Source organism: Arachis hypogaea, chromosome 17, assembly GCF_003086295.3.
Source record: "Arachis hypogaea cultivar Tifrunner chromosome 17, arahy.Tifrunner.gnm2.J5K5, whole genome shotgun sequence".
In the NCBI taxonomy this organism is placed as follows: domain Eukaryota; kingdom Viridiplantae; phylum Streptophyta; class Magnoliopsida; order Fabales; family Fabaceae; genus Arachis; species Arachis hypogaea.
In genome coordinates this window covers 55,996,434-56,004,789 of record NC_092052.1, presented here as the reverse complement: position 1 = coordinate 56,004,789, position 8,356 = coordinate 55,996,434, and the positions used below count along the sequence as shown (strand labels likewise).

Here is an 8,356-nt window from a genome sequence, read left to right as displayed (position 1 = left end):
GGCCTCACGGCCATGCCTAGACCTTGTTCTTATGTATTTTCAACGGTGGAGTTTCTACACACCATAGATTAAGGTGTGGATCTCTGTTGTTCTTCATGAATTAATATAAGTACTATTGTTTTTCTATTCAAATCAAGTCTATTTTTTCTCCAAGATATTCATTTGTTCTTCAACTTGATGAATGTGATGATCCGTGACACTCATCATCATTCTCACCTATGAACATGTGCCTGACAACCACCTCTGTTCTACTAGCAATGGCTTGAATGCGTATCTCTTGGGTTTCTAATCTAAGATTGGAACCTTCGTGGTATAGGCTAGAATTATTGGCAGCCATTCCTGAGATCCGGAATGTCTAAACCTTGTCTGTGGTATTCTGAGTAGGATCTGGGAAGGGATGACTGTGACGAGCTTCAAACTCGCGATTGTGGGGCGTGTGACAGACGCAAAAGGATCAATGGATCCTATTCCGACATGATCGAGAACCGAAAGATGATTAGCCGTGTGGTGACAGCGCATTTGGAACGTTTTCACTGAGAGGATGGGAAGTAGCCATTGATAACGGTGATGCCCAATATAAAGCTTTCCATGGAAAGAAGTCTGAATGATTGGAAGAAGGCAATAGGAAAGCAGAGGTTTAGGAGGAACAAAGTATCTTCATACGCTTATCTGAAATTCCAACCAAAGAGTTACATAAGTATCTCTATCTTTATTTTATGTTTTATTTATCTTTTAATTATCAATTCTCCATCACCATCTGAATTCGCCTGACTGAGATTTACAAGGTGACCATAACTTGCTTCAAGCTGACAGTCTCCGTGGGATCGACCCTTACTCACGTAAGGTTTATTACTTGGACGACCCAGTGCACTTGCTGGTTAGTTGTGCGGAATTGTGACAAAGTGTGATTCACGTTTAAGAGCTCCAAGTCCTTTGGCGCCATTGTTGATGATCACAATTTTGCGCATCAGGGATTCATTGGGCTTAGGAGATGTTGCATTCTCCGGATTAAGTTCATTTTCATCTCTTCCTCAATCAATGCATTCATTGATCTCCTTGGCAATCTTAAGTGATTAAATTCCAATTCCTTGGTAATTCAATCTCTCAAATCTTGATCAATAGCCAATTCCTTGGTCCAATTGCTCATGAGAAGAGATGAAGTATGGTCACTGATTATACCACATGTATTTCCAAATCAAAGTGTTGGTAGTATTATATGTCACTATATCTATCCAGACCCCAATTTGGTCCAACATGAGAAAGCATTTCTAGCATGATCTCTTCATTCCTCTTCCAAGTTCTGAAGAGATCCAAGTATGAATATCTTCTTTTCCAAGACAACACCCAATTGGATTAAGATTGAAAGCTTTCTAGTAAAATCAAGAGAAAAGAAAGAAGAAGAATAACAAAAACTATTATTGATCCATCAAATTACAACAGAGCTCCCTAACCCAATGAAAGGGGTTTAGTTGTTCATGGCTCTGGGAATGGAAAACAAAGACGGAGAGTGCATTCTGAAAGTAAAACTAGAAGTTACAGAGAAAGTAAAATTATACAGAGAGTAGTTCTCCCAATCCAAAAGCTTTTCTCTAGTTCAAAACTACTCCTATTTATACTACTCTTTTGATCTTCTAGTTGGCTCTTCAAGTCTTGGATATGGGCCTTTGGATCTTGAGTTGAAGCAGTTATCATCTTTAGTGGGTTCAGCTTCACTTGTAGAGAAAGTGTGCAGTAGGCATGGACTTTGGCTTAGGGCGTTAGTGGTGTTAACGTTAAGTGAAAATATGGGGTCGAGAACGTTAGTGACAATCACCTTTTTCACTAACGTTCCTAACCCAGAATGGTCCACGTTAACTTCAACGTTGCCTCTTGGCCCTTCGCAAACGTTATTGGGGTTTACCTTTCCCAATAACGTTGAGAGTACCTCTTTCTCCCTATGTTAGAGTTCACGTTAGTATAGTTAATGTGACCTTTAACGTAGGCTTGACAAATCTTCGAGAGTGTTAGTGACACCTACCTTTTTCACTAATGCTCCAAAATGCCCCTTTCCCACGTTAGTGCCTCACGTTAATTACATTAACGTGACCACTAACGTGGTGTTGATTGCCATCTCCAACGTTAGTGACAAAGGTGAGTGTCACTAACGTTGGCTCATCATCCCTTTCCTCCACGTTAGCTTCCACGTTAATGTAATTAACATGGTAACTAACGTGGCTCATAGTGGCTTAGTCCAACGTTAGTGACAAAGGTGAGTGTCACTAACGTTGGCGATTCCATGCTCCTTCCACGTTAGAGTTCACGTTAACCAAGTTAACGTGGCTCTTAATGTAGCCAATATGGGCTTAGTCCAACGTTAGTGACAAAGCTGAGTGTCACTAACGTTGGCATTATCTTCCTCTTTCACGTTAGAGTTCACGTTAACTGAGTTAACGTGACTCTTAACGTGGCCAATTGCCCTCTTGGAGCGTTAGTGGCACTCACTTTTACCACTAACGCTTGGAGCTTCCTTTTCCTCCACGTTAACTACCACATTAATGTAGTTAACGTGGTAATTAACGTGGGCTATGGTGGCTTCGAAGACGTTATTCGCGATCACTTTTCTCATTAACGTTGCAAGCTAGCTCCCATTCCACGTTAGTGGTCACGTTAGTTAGACTAACATGGCTACTAACGTGGCTTTTCCTTGCTTCCTTTGTCCTGAAATCAAGCAAATAAAGTGCATCAAAGCTCTAATCCAAGTTATGAGTCATGCATCATCCAATTTGTCATTAAATTCATGCATAATTCTCATGAAATCATATAAAATTCACAATGTTTGCTTGAATCAATATGTGAGTGAAATTCTACCCAAAACTTGCTTATTTCCTAAGAAAATGCATGAAACTATCCTAAAACAGTAAAGAAAAGGTCAGTGAAACTGGCCGAAATACCCTGGCATCACAACACCAAACTTAAAGCTTGCTTGTCCCTAAGCAAGTACTGAAACATGAGAATGATGAATGAAATGAAATGAGGAATGAATCATTATTGTGGAACTCATGTCCTTGGTTTTATGGGGTTTCATGCATAGCAACTTAGGTTCATTCCTCTACTGGCTTTCAGACCTTTATCATGCCCTGGAATACTCACTTGATTGCACCTTTTGAGACTTTTATTTATTGACCCCTTTGTCTTTTCAAAGTTCATTGCATCCTTAGGCTAAGTGTTCTATGAGGGGGCGACTTTTTAAAATAAGCTTTTAGCCAACACTCCCGAACTAGTTGGTTCAAGGTGCTAGGTGTTGAAACACCCCTAAGGACTTACTCCCTCAAGTCTCTCTCCCCCATACATGCACACCATAGGCACATAGTTTGTTATTTTCTTTCCTTGGGGCCTTGGTGTCCAGCACCTCTTTGGGTTACTAAATGTTCTGTAGCAAGGTTGCTCTTGATGGTGGATTTTCAGTTGATAATCCCGGGTTAGTTAACCCAAGTTACCAAGTGATGAAGCACTCCTAAGAACTTATTCATCCAAGCATATCCTTGATATAAGAGCACCACAGACACATTCCTCAAGATTCAAGCCCTTGGTGCCTAGCCTTATTTTTTATTACTTTTCTTTCTTTTTCAACTCTTATTGTTCTTTTCCTTTTTCTTATTAGGATCTTGTTATTTAGCTAGTCTCATGGGGTGTGTTTCAAGCATATGACTTCAGGATAGATAGTTGCCTTCCTACCTTGTTGGTGAACCAACTTAGCTAATTTATTACCATACCACAAACTTAGGAACTTACTCTGCAATATGAACCTCACTCTGGTCTTTCATAGCATACATTCTCTTTTTATTTGATTCAAAAGGACAAGCATACAAGTAAGCAAGGTGAAGATGCAGCAGTGACATTAGACTAGTAAGCATAGACCTAAGCAATGACAACTTAAAGGCAAAATTTAAAATCCTAAACTACCATGGAAACATGTTCTATTTTATACATGATTTTCCTTATTTAAAGCTTTGAAAAAGATGGAACAAAGAGGGAACTCCACCACCTTTTACTCATGGGAGTGCTCATGTTCTCCCTCTTGTTTGTCCCCTTTGTGTTTTTCTTGAGTGCTTGAACTCCCACTTCCTTTGCCTTTTTCAATTAACTTTTTCCAGAAGCCAGCATCTTCCATCTTCTTTTTTAATGTTTCCTTCTGCTGTTTCACCTTCCTTTCCTCTTGTTCTGTTAGCTCTTTTTGGACTTCATCATACCTAGGGATTGCAGACTGCAGATTATGCATATGACCAGACATATAGTTCAACTTGGCTTGAGTGTTTATATTGAACTCCTCCCTATGTAGTTGCCGTCCTTCATTCAGTACGCTGAACTCATTGAATGCCTTCGTCTGTGCTAGCTGTCGTTGGTTGAGTTCTTGAAGGCATTTGTCTTGATGCTCTTGCCTTTCAGTCACTTGATTGATGGCTTAAGTGAGCTGGGAGTAATGTTCCATTTGCTATTTCTGCCACTCCCCTTGTTGATTCATCCAATTAGAAAGCAGTTCTTCTTGACGATCCATCCTTTGTGCTTGAATGTGCAGTTGTTGTTCTTGTCCCTCCATATAACTCCTTGCTAGCTCCTCAATGGCTCCGTGAATGTGATTCAAGTTGATGTTGGTTGGATCATAGTACTCTTCTTGCTGGTATTCTTCTTGATGAGATTCTTCTTGGTGAGGTCCCTCTTGTGCTGTTCTTTTCCCTATTTGAGGCCTTCTTTGTTGTTGGGCGGGTGCCACATAAGTTATTTGCTGTAACGTGACTGACCTTCCAGGGTTCACCCAACTTGGATTGCTGTCTTCAAAGACTACCTTGGCTTTCGTACACAGTCTAAGGATGGTGCTGGGGTACCAAAGTCTAGCACCTGGATCATTCTTCTCGGCTGACTCTTGAATCCCCTTAGCTATAATCTCGTGCACATTGATACCTCCACCCTTTATTAAGCAATGTACTATAGTAGCTCGAGTAGTGTTAACCTCCGAATTGTTCGTGGCTGGGAGGATAGATCTCCTCACGAGCTCAAACCATCCCTTGGCTTCCGGGATGAGGTCTCCTCTCCTGATGAACCGAGGTCTCCTATCCGAATACCTTTCCCAGTCAGATCCTATAACACACATATCGTTCACAATTTCTTCAAGTTCATCATTGTCGGGGCCATTACTTATTCTTACATGATAGCTGGGCTCATCAAAATGTGGCAATTTCAGCTGAAGATTCCTTGTTATGGCATTGGGGATAAAGTCCACCTCTGTTCCTCTCACATAACTTTTGAAGGTGGGGGCCTTGGTTTTGTCTTCTCTGACCACATTTGCATAGAACTCTTTGATGAGGTTTGCATTTATCCTTGTTTCTGGGTTCGTGAGCTTTTGCCAGCCCCTTTGTTCAATCTTCTCTCGAATCTGTGGGCACTCATCCTCGTTAAACTGGAATGTTAACTCAGGCAATATCTTTTTGAGCTTTATCCGTTCGAATTCGAGTTCATGGAATGCAGTTTTGAATTTTCCTTCATCGAAAGGGATGCTCTCCACCGGTTCCTTCCTCTTTTGCCTCTTGGAGCTAGATGATGCCATGAGTAGGAGTTGATATGTGAAGGTGGGGAGTATGTCCTTGATGGGTAAAAAGGGAGTTGGGTGTCGAAAGTGGGAAGTGTAAAGGATGGAAATTGGAATGTGAAAGGGAGTATGGAATAGGAACCACTTTATATAGGGAGATGGTGAGTGAATGAAAGGTGTGGATTGATGGAGTGGTTGTGTGATGAACGGATGGGATTTAGCATGGGATGAGCACAAGGATCATCAACTTTATGATGGGGTTGGTTCAGTTTCCAAGCGTGTTCTTCTTCCAATGTTGCATGGCAACATTTCCCAATGCATCCCCCTTGAAAACACATGTATAGTACTTCTCCTTTTGTGGTGGCCGAATCCTTCTTCTTTAATTGTCCCATCAATTCTCCTACAAATAAAGGGATGTGATTAATGAATTTGTGGAAAGTGGTGGCAAAATTTAAAAGAAAAGAAAGAGTAACTACTTTTTAAAATTTTTTTTGTTGTTAACTGACTAAGTGCTATTCATAAGTACAAACCAACTGACTAATTGATTGTCCATGTATGCAACATTGGTGACACCAAACTTAGTTTGTGGCCATGTGGAGTAAAAAGAATTGTTCAAGGTTCTTAGAGTGACATGATATGAATTGCATTCATGTTCTCTTAGTGTGCCTTGAACACCAAACTTGTTCTTCACTATGTGTTGCAAACAGGAAAGATTCGGTCAAGTGTATGTCAAAGTTGATTTGGACTTCATGAACCTTGCATTATTAACTACTTTTAAAAGCATATAAAACATGGGTTTCCTCCCATGAAGCTCTTCTTTAGCGTCACTAGCTTGACGTTCTGCCCCTTGTCAAGGTGGTTGGTAATGCTTCAGATCTTCCCCTCTTGCAGTAAACCTATATCCATTGGCTTCATCAAGGATCTCTACATGTTCTAGGGAGAGAACTTTGTTGATAGTGAAAACCTTAGGTAGTTGAGATGGGATGGTGGGGAGATGAGGTGGGATATTTAGGAAGTAAGCTGAGATCACTTTATCCCCTGGAGAGAAATCCTCTGTAGGGATCTTCTTGTTCCTCCATCCCCTTGGTGCCTTCTTCTTTGTTCCTTTTGATGTTACCCTACTCTTTGTGGCCTCTTCTTTCAAGGAAATGTTGTTGCTGGTCTCATATGACTCTGGTGGTTTAGGTTCCTCCTGATTTTCCTTGAGCTGTGACAGCTACTGATTATCTTGTTCATCAACCAAAGGGATTCCCTGTGATTCAATGCTTGTTTCGTCCACCAGTGCTTTGTCGTGCTCTTTCCTTGGTTCCTTGCTTTCCTGATCTGCTTCTTGTGAGGGTTTGAAGACATTGAATGCGAGTTATTCGTCATGTATCCTCAATATTAGCTCTCCTTGCTCCACATCTATGAGCGCTCTGGCTGTATCTAGGAATGGTCTTCTTCTTGTTCAGAGATCACCCGGATGAGTGGTCTACTGCCTTCTTTGATTCATAAGAAAGACCTTCATAGAAAATGTGTAACTGCACCCATTCATTGAACATATCTGGTGGGCACCTTCTTGTCAGATCCTTAAACCTCTCCTATGCTTCACATAGAGTCTCACCATCTTCTTGCCTGAAAGTTTGAACCTCAGCTCTCAACCTGTTGATTCTTTGAGGAGGATAGAATCTCACCAAGAACTTGTTCACCATATCTTCTCAGGTTGTTAAACTCTCCTTCAGGAAGGATTCCAGCCATTTAGATGCCTTGTCCTTGAGTGAGAAGGGGAATAGAAGTAGTCTGTAGGTGTCAGGATGAACACCATTAGACTTCACAGTGTCACATATCCTCAGGAAGGTGGTTAGATGTTGATTGGGATCTTCTTGAACATTTCCTCCGAATAAACAGTTGTTCTGAACAAGGGTGATGAGATGTGGCTTTAGTTCAAAGTTGTTGGCATGTATGGTTGGCTTTTGGATGCTACTTCCATAGTTTCCTGGGTTTGGATTGATGTAAGATCCCAAAACTCTTCTCTCTTGCCCAGCATGATGCACTGGGCCTTCTCTGCCATGGTTGTGAGCCTCTTCTTCATGATGGTTCTCCATATTCTCATCCATGTATGGTTCAAAATACTCCTCTTCTTCCTCCGTACTAACTACTCTCTTAATTAGAGGAATGTTCTAGTTGAGCTAAGCAGAATTTGATGTGAGAGTTGCAGGAAATTAAATGGCGAAAAGTAAATAGCTGAAAAAGTAAATGCTAGGAGTAAAGAGCTGAATATAAATGACGAAAAGTAAATTGCAGAATCTTAAATGGGGAATTTAGCATGAAAGTAAATTGCAGAAATTAAAGAGAATGGGTAAGATCATAAATGGGGGATTCATTGGGCTTAGGAGATGTTGCATTCTCTGGATCAAGTTCATTTTCATCTCTTCCTCAATCAATGCATTTATTGATCTCCTTGGCAATCTTAAGTGATTGAACTCCAATTCCTTGGTAATTCAATCTCTCAAATCTTGATCAATAGCCAATTCCTAGGTCCAATTGCTCATGAGAAGAGATGAAGTATGGTCACTGATTATACCACATGTATTTCCAAATCAAAGTGTTGGTAGGATTATATGTCACTATATCCATCCAGACCCCAATTTGGTCCAACATGAGAAAGCATTTCTAGCATGATCTCTTCATTCCTCTTCCAAGGTTCTGAAGAGATCCAAGTATGAATAGCTTCTTTTCTAAGACAACTACCCAATTGGATTAAGATTGAAAGCTTTCTAGTAAAATCAAGAGAAAAGAAAGAAGAAGAATAAC

The 8,356-nt window shown here is 40.7% G+C and overlaps 1 non-coding gene across 1 annotated transcript; it reads left to right on the top strand.

Moving 5' to 3' along the window:
• Positions 1-7,099: 7,099 nt before the first annotated feature.
• LOC112767989 (small nucleolar RNA R71) lies at positions 7,100-7,206 on the top strand. The gene has a single exon (XR_003185428.1). It is a non-coding gene; the product is annotated as a small nucleolar RNA R71 (small nucleolar RNA).
• Positions 7,207-8,356: the final 1,150 nt, after the last annotated feature.